This window comes from Etheostoma spectabile, unplaced genomic scaffold (genome assembly GCF_008692095.1).
Source record: "Etheostoma spectabile isolate EspeVRDwgs_2016 unplaced genomic scaffold, UIUC_Espe_1.0 scaffold00004083, whole genome shotgun sequence".
Classification (NCBI taxonomy): domain Eukaryota; kingdom Metazoa; phylum Chordata; class Actinopteri; order Perciformes; family Percidae; genus Etheostoma; species Etheostoma spectabile.
In genome coordinates this window covers 4330-20431 of record NW_022603107.1, presented here as the reverse complement: position 1 = coordinate 20431, position 16102 = coordinate 4330, and the positions used below count along the sequence as shown (strand labels likewise).

At 38.1% G+C, this 16102-nt stretch overlaps 1 long non-coding RNA gene and 3 other non-coding genes across 4 annotated transcripts; 3 read left to right on the top strand and 1 right to left on the bottom strand.

The window, feature by feature from the left end:
• Nucleotides 1-1640: 1640 nt before the first annotated feature.
• Nucleotides 1641-1713, bottom strand: trnaa-agc (transfer RNA alanine (anticodon AGC)). The gene has a single exon. It is a non-coding gene; the product is annotated as a tRNA-Ala (tRNA).
• Nucleotides 1714-5597: 3884 nt separating this feature from the next.
• trnam-cau (transfer RNA methionine (anticodon CAU)) lies at nt 5598-5670 on the top strand. Its single transcript has one exon. It is a non-coding gene; the product is annotated as a tRNA-Met (tRNA).
• Nucleotides 5671-6525: 855 nt separating this feature from the next.
• Nucleotides 6526-6597, top strand: trnaa-ugc (transfer RNA alanine (anticodon UGC)). Its single transcript has one exon. It is a non-coding gene; the product is annotated as a tRNA-Ala (tRNA).
• A 2208-nt stretch (nt 6598-8805) lies between these two features.
• Nucleotides 8806-10577, top strand: LOC116676952 (uncharacterized). The gene is made up of 3 exons (XR_004328860.1): nt 8806-8867; nt 9152-9317; nt 9991-10577. It is a non-coding gene; the product is annotated as an uncharacterized LOC116676952 (long non-coding RNA).
• The last annotated feature ends 5525 nt before the right edge of the window (nt 10578-16102 follow it).

Here is a 16102-nt window from a genome sequence, read left to right as displayed (position 1 = left end):
TTTTTTTTTTTTTTTTTTATACCGCCTGCTGGCTCTAACCAGTGTTTTTGAGTGTCTGAAACTTTCTTACTGTGTTTATAAAAAAAATAAAAGGCAGTCAGTTGCGGTATAAATAAATAATATTACAAATTAAGATACAACATCAAACACATTCCAACCCACCCCCCCCCCCCCCCCCGTCCCCCTCTCTCTCTGTATCTCTTACTCACTCACAGACACACACACACTCACACAAACCTGGTGTGAAAAAAAAAGAAAAGTTAGAAAAAGAAAGTTATATTTTTGAGTATGAAAACTCTTGTCATTACATTTTACTTAATATTGCAACCACATTGTTGTATTTATGTTGCAAAACTTGTTATATACTGTAGGCCTATATAGTTTGTTTGTTACCATGACAACACCACTGATCTGAAGCTCAATGCTGATGCTGTCATGGAAATAGTTTTCTAATCAGCAATAAATATAACAATTTGTGATCAACCCATATCAATTGCATGCTTAAAATAACATACCATTAAAGCCAACCCGACCCACTTCGGGTTAAATCTGACCACTTCCGGGTTAGGCCCCGCCCAGTCCGAGTACGTATACTGATACAGATAATCATGTGGTAAACAGATACAGATACAGATACAGATAATGCTGTACTCGCTCATACATGCTACCTCTCGCATGCTAAGCAAGCGCTCTACCATTTGAGCTAATTCCCCTTTTCAGAAAGAGTCATGTCAAAAATTCTTGAAAAGTCATGGTATAGCATGTCAAAAAAATTCTTAGTATGGTATGTCAAAAAATTCATAAAAGTCATAGTATAGTATGACAAAATTCATGAAAGTTCATAAAAAGCATAGTATAATATGTCAAAAAAATCATAAAAGTCATAGTATACTTTGTCAAAAATTCATAAAAAGTCATACTATGTCAAAGAATTCTTAAAAAGTCTTAAAAAGTCATAGTATGTTGAAATATTCATAAAGTCATTGTTTAGTATGTCGAAAAAAACTAAAATGTCATACTGTAGTATGTCAAAATATTTTTTTTAAATGTATAGTATAGTTGTCAAAAAATTCATAGAAAGTCAAAAAGTCTTTTTATAGTATGTCAAAATATTCCTAAAAAGTTGTAGTGTAGTATGTCGTAAAGTGTAGTATGTCGTAAAGTCCAAATTATGGTTCTTGTTGTGAAACAAGAAGAATCTAAAGTCCTCTGAAGATGCGGGCGTTGATCCCGCTACTCTCGCATGCTAAGCAAGCGCTCGACCATTTGAGCTAATTCCCCTTTTAAAAAAAAGCCATAGTATGTCAAAAATTCATAAAGTCATAAAAAGTCATAGTATAGTATGTCAAAAATTCATAAAAATTCATAAAAAGTCATATTATAGTATGTCAAAAAAATTCATAGCATAGTATGTTGAAAAAATTTATAGTATAGGATGTCGAAATAGTCATAAAAAGTTATAGTATAATATGTCAAAAATTCATATAAGCCATAGTATAGTATGACAAAATATTCATAAAATGTCATAAAAAGTCATAGTATAGTATGTCTAAATATTCATAGAAAGTCATAGTGTAGTATGTCATAAAAAGTCCAAATTTGTAGTTCTTGTTGTAAAACAAGAAGAAGCTAACGTCCTCTGGAGAATGCGGGCATTGATCCCGCTACCTCTCGCATGCTAAGCAAGCGCTCTACCACTTGAGCTAATTCCCCTTCTCGAAAAAAGTCATGGTATAGTATGTTGAAAATTCTTGAAAAGTCATGGTATATCATGTCAAAAAAATTCTTAGTATGGTATGTCATAAAATTCATAAAAGTCATAGTATAGTATGACAAAAATTCATGAATGTCATAAAAAGTCATAGTATAATATGTCAAAAAAATCAGAAAAGTCATAGTATACTTTGTCAAAATTCATAAAAAGTCATACTATGTCAAAGAATTCTTAAAAAGTCTTAAAAAGTCATAGTATGTTGAAATTCATAAAGTCATTGTTTAGTATGTCGAAAAAAAATAAAATGTCATACTGTAGTATGTCAAAATATTTTTTTTAAATGTATAGTATAGTTGTCAAAAAATTCATAGAAAGTCATAAAAAGTCATTGTATAGTATGTCAAAATATTCCTAAAAAGTCGTAGTGTAGTATGTCGTAAAGTGTAGTATGTCGTAAAGTCCAAATTTATAGCTCTTGTTGTAAAACAAGAAGAATCTAAAGTCCTCTGGAGAATGCGGGCGTTGATCCCGCTACCTCTCGCATGCTAAGCAAGCGCTCTACCATTTGAGCTAATTCCCCTTTTCAAAAAAAGCCATAGTATGTCAAAAATTCATAAAAAGTCATAAAAAGTTATAGTATAGTATGTCAAAAATTCGTTAAAAGTCATAAAAAGTCATAGTATAGTATGTCAAAAAAATTCATAGCATAGTATGTTGAAAAAATTCATAGTATAGGATGTCGAAATATTCATAAAAAGTTATAGTATATGTCAAAAATTCATATAAGCCATAGTATAGTATGACAAAATATTCATAAAATGTCATAAAAATCATAGTATAGTATGTCAAATATTCATAAAAAGCGTAGTGTAGTATGTCATAAAAAGTCCAATTTATAGTTCTGTTGTAAAACAAGAAGAATCTAAAGTCCTCTGGAGAATGCATTGATCCGCTACCTCTCGCATGCTAAGCAAGCGCTCTACCATTTGAGCTAATTCCCCTTTTTCAAAAAATGTCGTAGTATGTTAAAAAAAGTCATAGTATAGTATGTAAACAAATTCATAAAATTTATAGCATAGTATGACAAATACCTTGCTGGGATTGTTCCTTTTTAACCTGAGGTTCAACATTGGTGAAAACTTCCTTTCCAGCACTTGGAGAAGAAAATCCACAAGTAATTGGGATCTCCATATTGATCAAAGTATTGTCATTATCATTTTGGCCATAACCATGCTACTAAAAGAGATTTTATCAAACCAGGTTGGGCAAGTACCTTCAGCTGATTCTTGTAAAAAAAGTAACTCAACTCAAATAAAGCTACTGCGATGGCTGGGAATGAAACCCAGGTCAACTGCTTGGAAGGCAGCTATGGTCACCACTTTACCACCATCACTTGGCAATACAATGTTTACTTCAAATCTTGTAATACATCTGGGCATTGAGACTGAAAACGCTCTCTATCACTGAAAGTCCCTCCAGGGGGTCCTATGTTATCACATTCACAAGAATAGGAAGTGTGTGTATATGTACTAGCTCCCTTCGATAGCTCAGTTGGTAGCGCGGAGGACTGTAGAGACATGTAGCTGAAATCCTTAGGTCACTGATTCAAATCCGGCTCGAAGGAGAAGGTTTTCTCCAGAGTTTTCCTTTAGGGATCAATCAAGAATTTCTGATTCTGATGTAGAGCTGGACGGACGACCCAAAAGCATAATACTTCTTGCCGAGACATAACATGAAACAAAAAAAAGAGGTGGGCTAGATATGAGCGCAGAAATCCTCTTACGACAGGATTTACGTGATATTCATGAAACGTTCGTATCACGCCAATCAGAGCGTAAGAATGATCGTACATTGATAAATGCAGCGGCTGGAAAGCTAAGAAGTGATAGTAGTATTTTGATGAATTTGCGTAATGACACTCTCTTTTCCATCACATTCAATAAATAAACAAGATTATTCAATCCATGCCTCCCCTTCTATGCAAAGTAGTCTCATCCAGGACCTATCACACCATAAGCGAGAATCATAAACCTAGACCAATGAACAAGGAGAGTCATGTCCTGCTGTGTTTGTTCCTTATATTTTTCTCAGTTGTTTTGTAGCATGTAGTTGAAGCAGGATATGAAAAATTGCCAACATGCTGTATACAATTGTGCTGGCTCCTAATCTGGGTTAATTAACATAAACTGGATTTTAAAGTACAGATTATGGTAGGAACAGCGCCCTGCTTCAGGGCTCATCCGGGAGTTGAACCCCCGACCTCTCACACTCAAAGTGAGAATCATACCCCTAGACCAACGAGACACATAAAATTGTTCTATCAGCAATTTTCCATCAAGTAAATGTGACCAGTCAGTGACTCAAAAGGCAATTGTTAAGTAGTTTGTTTGGCATGTAGTGTTTTTATGGCTCCACTGCCAGATTGAGCTTTCTGATTACATTGGACGAAAGACTATTTTTGAAGCAAAACATTTTACCAACATTGGAACTTGAATTTTGGGAAAAAGGAAATGCAGCTTGGATTTGTCACTGACTTGAAAGACTATGGTCAGGTAGATTGTCATGGGGTCTTTTCACGGCTCCACTGAATGAGTCAGTTTCCTGATCTCATTTGATACAAAATATTTTTACCAAAACACAGACTTGATTTTGTCAGTAAAAAGTGATAGTAAAATCGTGATGAATTTCCCACGCCGATGACACTCTTTTCCATCACACTCAATAAATAAACCAGATTATTTAATCCATGCAAAGTGGTCTCATCAGCAACCTATAGGACCCAACGCGAGAATCATACCCACAGACCAACAAGCCATGAAACAGAGTTCTAGCAATTTTCCATCAAGGAAATTCAGCCACAATCTGTCAGGGTCTTAAGTATTTGCTTGTATAACATCAAGGGACCTGCATCAGCAGAGGATGGTTTTGATCCATCAACCTCTGGGTTATCACCCAAGCATGCTTCCGCTGCGCCACTCTGCTCTGCTGTTTATACTCAGGTGAAGGAAAATTCTGGGATTTACATTTTGAGGGCCAGTGGCAACCAAGGTTCCACCAGCTTTCGGGTTGCAAAGTTAAACATTTGGTACACCTTGCAACTATCATTTATGTGAGCTTCCTGCTTACCTCGAAGAATCTTGAAGCAGTCTACTGAAGCAATAATGAGCCAATACCTTGTTAAAAAATGTTTTTCTCTGACATTGTTTATTTTAGAAAATTGTAACCAGCATTAAGTGAGGAGTTTTAGGTCTGTGTGAATGTGGGCCGAGTATTTACCTCGGCTGAACTTGTGAACATCTCTTTGGCATATTCCCAGTCTGATCAAGTCCAGGTGCTGGACAATCTGTGATTCACGTTTTGAGGGAATGAGATCTGCATGTGCTTTCTTACCAGAAAGTTTCTGGAAGTCCAAATGGCATCTTTAATGGCGGCCAGGGTGAGCCACTGATTTGCAAAGTTACATGCTGGTATCTGTTTCTTTGGCCTGACGGATGGACAGACGACCCAAAAGCATAATACTTCTTGCCAAGACATAACAAGAAACAAAAAAAAGAGGCGGGGGAGACAGAGTTAAGCCCTGAAAGAATAGAGAACTACAGACAAAAGATGTGAAATAGTGCCAAGTGTGACCAGAAGAGTTGGAAAAAAACTAGAATGTCCACAAGTACAAACCTTTCTTCAAGAACTCTTTATTGTGCTCACATTGGCCCTCATTTATGAAATGTGCATACGACCTAAAACCGGTGCTGGACGGGCGTACGCCGATTCCTACGCAAAGTTTGGCAAAGTATGTGGAGTACATAAGTCTCCACATACATTGTTTTTATTAAGATTGAAGACCAAATTTTACGTAATTTTCCCAACCATTGAGAGTGCTCTCGTAGCCTCGTTGGCGCAGTAGGCAGCGCGTCAGTCTCATAATCTGAAGGTCGTGAGTTCAACCCTCACACGGGGCAGGTGTTTTAAAAACACAACTGATACAGCAACTTTCAGGTTGTTGAATACTGGCACAAGCACATGAATGGAACTTGCGATTCTGTAGTTATTTCTGAGATTGTGACAAGGAAAGGCATTCTTTAAGAGGCAGAAACCTGGAGCAGAACCATGGCTTAGGGTGGGGGGCGTCTGCCTCAACTGGTTGGGGGTGAGAGGAAGAGACAGACAGACAGAGAGAGAAGAGACATGGAGAATTGTAGCAGTGGGTGTCGAGCAGGGACATGGAGGCAGCAGGTGACTCTAACCACCGATCTAAACTCCTTAACAGTAGGAGTAGGGCAGGTCACCACTACATCGTAGTGATTTGTGATTATGCAACATGTTACCCAGAGGCTTTCTCCTCAGAAACACCAAGGCTAGACAAGTGGCCAATAGTTTACTTCAACATTTTTCCCGGGTAGGGGTCCCAACGAAATCTTAACCGTCAGAAAACTAAATGAACATTGAAGGAGGTAGGACTCCCTGTTAGGGATCCGGGGCATTAAAACAACACCCTACATAGTTTGTGGCTTCATGAACAATATTGTATTATCTCATAGGTACTGGAAGCCACCCGTCTCCACCAGTGCATTTCTCAATGCCCAGATGTGTTACAAGATTTGCAGTGAGTGTTGTATTGTCCAGCAGAAGGGCAACAGATGTGTTACTTTTCGACTAGATTTACACCATAGCAGTGCAAGCATTTTCCCAAGGCTCACTTTTCAGCCACCGCCATGTTTTGAAACCATATACAACATAAATATTACATATTTCACCCAGGTGTCTTCTCTTCTTCAATGATCTCACAAAAAGTAAAAAAAAGCTAAAAACATTCAGGGGATGTAGCTCAGTGGTAGAGCGCATGCTTTGCATGTATGAGGCCCCGGGTTCAATCCCCGGCATCTCCAACAAGTCTCCAGTCTGTCAAAGAGCTGCAAAAAGCTCTTAGTCTGAAAGAGAAAAGTATTAAAAGGCAATCTCCTTGTGTTCATGATAATTAATGCAAAAATCAGTCTCAATGACCAAGATTTGCATTAAGCAGTGCATTGTCCAGTGATGGTATAGTGGTGAGCATAGCCGCCTTCCAAGTAGTTGACCTGGGTTCGATTCCCAGCCATCGCATTAGTTTTCATTGTGTGGTTACTTGCTTTATTTGTCATGAAGTAACCAGAAAGGTTACTTGCCCCTCTGATTTGATAAAATATTAGATCTCTTTTATGGTACAAATAAGGGACTTTATCAATCAATCAAGCTGCCTCCACGAGGATCCACAGACACAGGGAGCGCACTACGATTTGCACTTTGCCCGTGTCTGGTAACTACTACTAACCAATTGAAAAGTTTATCAACAGAGCAGAAAGCAGCAGAAAGGCAACAGGTGTGTTACTTTTCAACTATGATTTATATCGTAGCAGTGCAAGTATTTTGCCCAGGTTTGATTTCCAGCCACACTGTTAGACTTTGCTGTAATTTCTACAGTTACTTACCACAAATGGCCCAGTAAAATACCATAATTTTCTTTTCCGGTTAATTACTGTAATAAACATTGCATTATGGGTATTGACATTTCATTTACAGTGCTTTACTGTATATTTTGAATTTGCGGTACACTGTTAAACTCTACTGTATTTCTACAGTTACTTACCACAAAATGCCCAGTAAAATATCGTAATTTTCTTTTCCGGTTCATTACTGTAATATGCATTGCATTATGGGTAGTAACATTTGATTTACAGTGATTTACTGTATTTTTTGAATATGCGGTAGTCTGTTGTAAAACAACAGCAGTAGTGATACTGTGGTTAAATAAGACAGACTTCAATAAAATATTTAGTTAATGTTAAAGAAGCATAGAAATTAAATGGAAAAATAAAATATCTCTATACAATTAAATTATTTCATTTTATAAAGATATTTTACATTTACATTTACATTTATTATGCTTTTAGCTGTGAAGGTAATTTAAATTTTGTGATATGACCTCACGACTTCAAAAGAATAGCGGGTAGATACTTCAAAGGTGTTGAAAGAAGTAGCGGCTCGAGACATCAAAGGAGGACCGCTTTGGTCCGTGCGCAGCAGAGTCCGGTCACACACTCTACTCAGAGAGAGCTGGAGCAGCTTAAGGTAAGATCAACCTTTGCTAATTCTGTGACATTAAAATCTCTGCTGATAGCCTTCGCAAGCAGCGACATTAGCTTACCGACCTGTAGCTGGGCTAGAGCAAGCTGTTAACTAGCTTCCCCCCCGAAGGAAAACTAGTCTCGCTCCAACCTAACATTTTCCCATGGTGAGGATTAGCTAGCTCTAATTACGACGTTCGGTAAAGCTAACACTACTCGTTTTACATTCGCTGTTCGGCACATCTTTTTTATTTGTCACACCATTGTCTGAAATACAATGTAACCCATATTCTGGGAGTTTAAGGTCGGTTCTGCTAGCTTATGAGCTTGCTGTTGCCGTATTTTGGCTAACATTACCTCCGGTTAATGCTAACGTTAAACTCCCAATTCTGTTGGTTGGTTTGTCAGTGTTTTAGAATGATTAAGCACAACTTATTACAGCTATATAGTTTTTTTAGCTAAAAAAAGACGTGTGGTAAATTTAATTCATCGTTAACCACATTAAGCTCTAGTTTTGGTGGCAAATTCAGTGCCTCCAGCATTTATGGAGAGTAGTTTTTTTGCCTTAGCTTCAGGGTTTGGCCACTTAAAACCATCGTGATGTCCAGCAAAGATTTGCCTCAGTGCCTTACTTTGCAGTAGTATTATTGCTTTCTACCATGGTTTATGGTGGAAAAGAAAAGTATGTATTTTCCAAGCCCCTTGAACTTAAATTTGACAGATTGTTAAACAAATTATTTAAGGACTCTTATAATGACATAGTGATTAACTTTTAATACATCACATAACATTCTGTGTTATTCTAACAATATAAGAGTTACCTACATTATACTGGTTACCTGCATGCTAATGCATGCATTTTTTTATCTTGTTGTAATTGTATTTAACCCCATGCATGCACTTAAAAATAATTTTTCATCATTTCAAATGTAGAACAACAACCAGTGACTGGAACAACTGAGAGAGACGAAAAGAAGAAAGCTGGAAGAAGGCTGACCCCATGACCCACAGGAGCACATGATCCCTTTCAACAATCTATCCTCATACAACAAAAAGTATGTACAGGTATACGTTTTGCAACCTGTGTACTCAAGAATTAGAAATATTCTGTAGACATGTGAAAAAACATCACTAACGGCAAACTATAGGTTTTCTTGTGGAAATGAGCAATGTCCCACTTCCTTTAAACAGGAACCACAAACACATACGTGTGTGTGTGTGTGTGTGTGTGTGTGTGTGTGTGTGTGTGTGTGTGTGTGTGTGTGTGTGTGAATAAAGGGCTGTATTTAAAGATGACTGCTCTTGATTATGAAAATCTTAAACCTGTTTTTCTTTTAAGATTCTTCTTAAGGATCAACCCAGATGAGGGCACCAAGTGCACTGCTACTGTGGGTACAAGCTACAAGACGGGAAGAGTCGTCCAAAGAAAGGTGACGAGTATGTGCTCCAGAGTCACCACCTTCCTCCAACAGCTCACCGAATTTGAGTGGATGACATCAAACTAGGTAAGCATTTTCTTGTGTGATGTAAAATAGTTAACATCAGAAAAATGATTACACAGTACGATGAAGTGGTGCGGCTACGTACCCTTCCTGCTCCAACAATGACACAACTAATCATCCTGAATTTACCACTTGTGTAAGTAGAGGTCACAGTTATGCAGCAAAAGCTACAAAGTGTTGTTTTAATTTTAGTTAAAGTTTTCTTATGTTTTTTTTGTATAAGTGACTGATAAGAATAACAATCTTTGAAGTTGGTCCAGTACTGAGCGAGAACACTGTGACCTGCAGCTTTCAAACCGGGCTCTAATGTAATCATATAGGGCAAATGTGCGTCGTCAATTTCATCCACTTAAAGTTCTGTTTTTGCCACTGATGGTGTCAACATATTATTTTAAGTTTCTGACACCCTTTGGAAAGGATCCTAACAGAGATTAACCTTTTACTTAAAGAGGAAGATCCTTAGTAAGATCAGTTTTGTGAAACGGCTCAAAAATCATCATCACCAAACCCATCGACAGACAGCAAAAGAAAGTAGAAAGAACCTTTGAATTATCTGGGGACTTCACTACTGGTGACTTATTTTGTATACTGTCATATTCTGTTTATGCACAAGTTTTAAGTTTGTTAACAGTTTAGATGAGAGAAACTCATGATCATTTCTCTGCTTCTCATACAGTCCAGTATGGACCCCCCCACCAGAGCATCTCTGGATTGGAGGCTCCATCTTGGCCTCTCTGTCCACCTTCCAGAAGATGTGGCTCAGCAAGCAACAGTACCATGGGTCCGGCCTTCACAAATCCTTCTAAGCAGACTGTTCCTCCTTCCAAAGCCCAACAACTTCAGCTTTGTGGTAACAACCACACCACATTTTGTATACATTTGCAAATACAGGTTATTTAGTTTTCAGCGGGATTTAAAATGTTCAATTCGTTTTGAGAGTCAATTCAAATGGTAACTACATTGTTCAGACATGTATCCGCCTCTGAATGCTGCCCAGTGTTTTGGCGCATATTTAGACATCGTTTTAGTATCACTTGTATGTCAATTTTCTGTTCTTTTGCACTTTCAGAGTTAAAAAATATCTTGTTCCTGATGTTTTTACCTGAAAATAAAAATGTATTACTTTTGTACATGGGCTAAAGTCAATTATTTGGAATTTATTAAATTCAATAGAATTTATGTAAAATATTTAAAATTGTTTGTACAGCCAATGCCAAATAGTGTAAAACATTGTGAACCACAATTACAATAAAACTATAATACAGCAAGACAATTTCAGTATTATTTAGCAAATTGTAATTATAATATGATTACTGTAAGGGTATTATACAGTAAAACTAAGTTACAGTAAGGGTACTTTTTCTACTGTAAAACTAAGGTACAGTAAAGGTATTATATTACTGTAAAACTAAGGTACAGTAAGGGTATTTTTACTACTGTAAAACTAAGGTACAGTAAGAGTATTATACTGTAAAACTAAGTTACAGTAAGGGTATTCTAATACTGTAAAACTAAGTTACAGTAAGGGTATTATACTGTAAAAAACATTTACGGTTATGATACTGTAATCGGGTAGTTACAGTAACTTACTGGCAACGTGTTGCCAGTAAGTTACTGTAATCGGGGAGTTACAGTAACTTACTGGCAACGTGTTGCCAGTAAGTTACTGTAAGGGTTTTTATACTGTAAAAAGCAATTACAGTTATGATACTGTAATCGCGTAGTTACAGTAACTTACTGGCAACACATTGCCAGTAAGTTACCACAAAAATACAATAAAAAGTCTAACAGTGTGGACTTGGTGAAAGGTCCTCCGCAGAAGTTTTGTCTCTCATCCAAGAGACTTCTTTAGTTGTTTTTTACACAGAAAGGGTTGGACACAGTGCCCACTCCCCCACCCATATCTGACAATTGAAAGCTGTGGGGAAAGGGGGGTTCCAAAGCTAATAGACCATTCAACAAGCAATTCTGATGCACTATACTGGCCCATTCAGGATGAGCACTGTATACTCTGACTGCAGCAACACAAGTTTAAATTTCAGTGATCCCTAATTTTTATGGTGACTGAATGCAAAGTGTGTATCCCCCATATAAGTCAAAGCCTATCACTTCCAGTCAATACTGTCAAATTTGGAGCTCCTTCTGATTACATTAACAACCAGGTGGCTCCTCAACATGCCCCCACCAACATACTGTTTACAGTCTAAATGACCAAGGACATTACACCTGTAAGCTTACTTTACACTAGATGTTGAAAGTTGAAAGGTTGATCTTTTTCACCTGTGCTGGGGCTTAAAAACAGGTTCCACTGAGATTTGAACTCAGACCACTGGATTCAGAGTCCCCACCCATTTCATGACAACCTAACCCACTTCCAGGTTAAATCCTGTCCACTTCCGGGTTTGGCCAGATACAGATACAGATAATCATATGGTTAACAGATACAGATACAGCTGTACGTGCTAATCTTTATTAAACACTTCTTGAGTTAACCTTCCACTTTTTTTTGCCATTTTACGTACATAACTACAGCTCTGATTTAATACAGGACCAATGTCAGAGATCGTGCAGATCTTTCACCAGCTAAATACCAATTCCCATACCGGGAGCTGAACCAGGGCCTGGGTGAAAACCAGGGTTTTCCTTACTATTAGAAGTCTTTAAGAGCAGCAACCAAGACCTTTTGGAGACCACTTAGGCCAAATGAATGTAAAATCAAACCAACTGAACGCTTTCTCAGATCTACTGATTGTAGTTTCCAGAGGACTCCTTAAGAATGCATGTAAAGGTTACTTAGGCAGAATCCAGACTTCTAGACCATATGGGACTGACACGTTGAATAATAACAGTGATTTTATGAATACATCCATAGATATGCCAGGAACAGGTTCGGGGAAATGCATATCAGGGCATAGGGCTAATACAGCTCTCATTTAATACAGGACCAATGACACAGACCTTGCTGCAGACCTTCATCGGCTAGACATCGATTCCCATACCGGGAGTTGAACCCAGGCCACCTGGGTTAAAACCAGGAATCCTAACCGCTAGACCATATGGAACATTAATAACAGGAAAATGATTACATGAATCAATTCATAGGCTGGCTCGAAACAGGCCTTCTCTTGATTGTGAAGAATCTTCTTAAAAAGTTTTATCTTGAAGCTTTTGAGTGTTCTTTTGGTTTTTATCTGCTTTAACTATTACCGGACGGCGGGGGCACGGAGCAGAGCAGAGCGTCCGTTAGGGAGGAATCCTCCTCCGTGTTCAGCTCCATTTTGAACCTGTAAGCTCACTTTAAACTAGATGTGGAAAGTTGAAAGGTTGATCTTTTTCACCTGTGCTGTGGCTTTAAAACAGGTTCCACTGAGATTGAACTGAAATCGCTGGATTCAGAGTCCAGAGTGCTAACCATTACACCATGGAACCAAATGCAAAAATGCAAAAATCTGTCTCAATGACCAGATGTGTTGCAAGATTTGCAATCAACAGTGCATTGTCCAGCGATGGTGGTATAGTGGTGAGCATAGCTACCTTCCAAGCAAATGACCGGTGTTGGATTCCCAGCCATCGCAGTAATTTCTTTGAGTCATGTTACTTTTTAACTTTGATTTATACAATAGCAGTGCAAGCATTTTCCCATGGTTTGATTTCCAGCCACTACCAGGTTTTGAAGCCATACACAACATAAACATTACATATTCCACCCAGGTTTCTTCTCTTATTCCGTGTAACACAAAAAAAGTTTAAAAAATCTGAAAATCTTCAAGGGCTGTAGCTCAGTGATAGAGCACATTTTCAGTCTCAATGCCCAGATGTGTTACAAGATTTTCAGTGAATATTGTGCTGTCCAGCAATGGTGGTATAGTGGTGAGCATAGGTGTCTTCTAAGCAGTTGGCCTGGGATCAATTTCCAGCCATTGCAGTAGTTTTCATTGTGTGGTTACTTGCTTTATTTGTGAAGATTAGCCAGAAGGGTTACTCGTCCAACCTAATTTGATAAAATATTAGATCTCTGTTATGGTACAAATAAGAGAGCATATCAATCAATCAAGCTGCCTCCACGAGGATCCACAGACTCAGTCAGTGCACTACGATTTGCACTTTGCCCTTGTCTGATAACTCCTACTAACCAATTGAAAAGTTTATGAACATTTGTGCTAACAGATATTTGCTTTTCAAGTTGTTGTGGCCGAGTGGTTAAGGCGATGGACTAGAAATCCATTGGGGTCTCCCCGCGCAGGTTCAATTCCTGCTGACATCGAATGGCATTCTTTAAGAGTGAGAGCAAACCACATCACAGCGAACCTCATTTCCTTGTGGGAGTCATCCCAAAAGGATTAATAAACATAAGTCTATGTCTATCTATGAAAAAATCTGAAAATCTTCTTCTTGTACTGTAATATATTTATTGTGTTACGCTCCAGTTTTTATGGGTGTCATGGCGGTTATGAGCACTGTAGCTTCCATTTTTATATTTATTGAAACTTGACATGCCATTAAGTTTACTCTTCTGCAAGTGGAGACATTTCACATCAGACACTTGCAGCAACAGATGATTTGTTAACAGACTGGAAATAGACTTCATGCTGATAGCATAACAAATAGTAGAGAATGGTTTTGATCCAAAACCCTCTGGGTTAGGGGCCCAGCACGCTCCCGCTCTGCTCTCAGGGGTTAGAAAATCTGTGATTGACATTTTGAGGCAAGGTGGCAACCAAGGCTCCAACAGCTTACGGGTTGTAAAGTTAAACATTTGGTAGACCTTACAACTATCTTTTATGTGAGCTTCCTGATTACTCACACATTGATTATTCATATGTAACACTTGTGATTGGCTGGTGTTTAATGCAAAGAAAGAACTGGAGCATTTATTATTGAGAAAAAGTAGACTGACACTGAAGTATTGAGACAACAGTGACTGAAAATCTAATTCAATCTACATATCGGTCTTCTTAAAGATCTAAATAGATTTTCTCACCTCAGAGTCATCTGGAGCACGTAACGATTAGCTTCTGTCCCTCTGAACCCTGAGTGAAAATCAGTCTGCAGTGAATGAGATGCAGTTCCCCTCAGTCTAGCCAAGAATATATTTTCAGGGATCATTTCTATGGGGCGCCGTTTGTAAAGCGGCTCGTGCTGAAAATAACAGCAACATTTTGTCACATTTAGCTTTAAATAATGTTTAAAAAACTGGTATGAAATTTTGAGGGTCACTTTCTTGCACATTTACAACAATATTTGTCAACTTGGAAATATTTTAAATAGTTAAATCCAAATATAAATGTACACCTAAATGTTAAATGTTAAATCTATATGCTAAATCTAAATCTAAATGTTAAATCTAAATCTAAATGTTAAATCTAAATCTAAATGTTAAATCTAAATATTAAATCTAATGTAAATAGTAAATCTAAATCTAAATCTAAATGTTAAATCTAAATATGAAATCTAAATCTAAATGTTAAATCTAAATCTAAATGTACTGTACTATGTAAGGACTACAAACCCCACGTTCACCAGAAATCTACTGGTTACTATGTAAGGACTACAAACCCCACGTTCACCAGAAATCTACTGGTTACTATGTAAGGACTACAAACCCCACGTTCACCAGAAATCTACTGGTTACTATGTAAGGACTGCAAACCCCACGTTCACCAGAAATCTACTGGTTACTATGTAAGGACTACAACCCCACGTTCACCAGAAATCTACTGGTTACTATGTAAGGACTACAAACCCCACGTTCACCAGAAATCTACTGGTTACTATGTAAGGACTGCAAACCCCACGTTCACCAGAAATCTACTGGTTACTATGTAAGGACTACAAACCCCACGTTCACCAGAAATCTACTGGTTACTATGTAAGTACTACAAACCGAAGTTAAAAACAAACCTGAAGCTGAAGAAACCCTAAACGTTAAGGAACAGATCCGCAGACCGAATTGACTGACGGAGCAGGAGAGAGCGAAGAGAGAGCGAGAGAGAGCGCATTTCTCCATGTTCTGTGTGTGTGTGATTGATCCGAGCGGGTTTGTAGGCGGGGGGGGGGGCGCTGTGATTATCACAGAACGCTGCGCGGCCAGTTGAGGAGTTTTATTCAATCCGAGCACGGATATTGACTCATATTACTCGATAATACTTGTACTCGGCAAAAAGTGCTTTATCCGTACCGGATACTCGTTTCAGCCGGATACTCGGATCACCCCTAGTGTATATGCAGTAATATAAAAGAAAGTTGATGTCATAATGAATTGTGATGATGACATAATGAATAGTGATGATGACATAATGAATGGTGATGATGAATCAAAAGAAAGTGATGTGTATATGCAGTAATGTAAAAGAAAGTTGATGTGTATATGCACAAATCTAAACCCCACGCATCGACCCGGTATTGCAGCGTCACCGGGAACGGTGCACCCATCTTCTGTCTTCTGGAAAAACAATTAACGATGCACGTGAAGCTGCCCGTTGCCCAAACTGTCAACGGACCTGAAGAGACATGGCTGGCAGATTTTACCGCCAGAAATTGTCCTAAAAACTGAATGATCTGTGAAACCTCGTTGGGTTCCTGGTATCAAAACGTTGTTATAATACTTGACAAGATAAAGCCATACAAAAGTGTAGCAAGATTTGCACTTTTGATTGGCAGAAAAACAGCAAGGACAAAATATTGGTGAGGCCTTGGATTTGGAAAAGCGGCACACCAAGTGAGAATTACCGCGAGGGTTGGGACTGGGAAGACTGGTGTTTTCGGCTGCTCTCGAGAGTGGGCTGTAC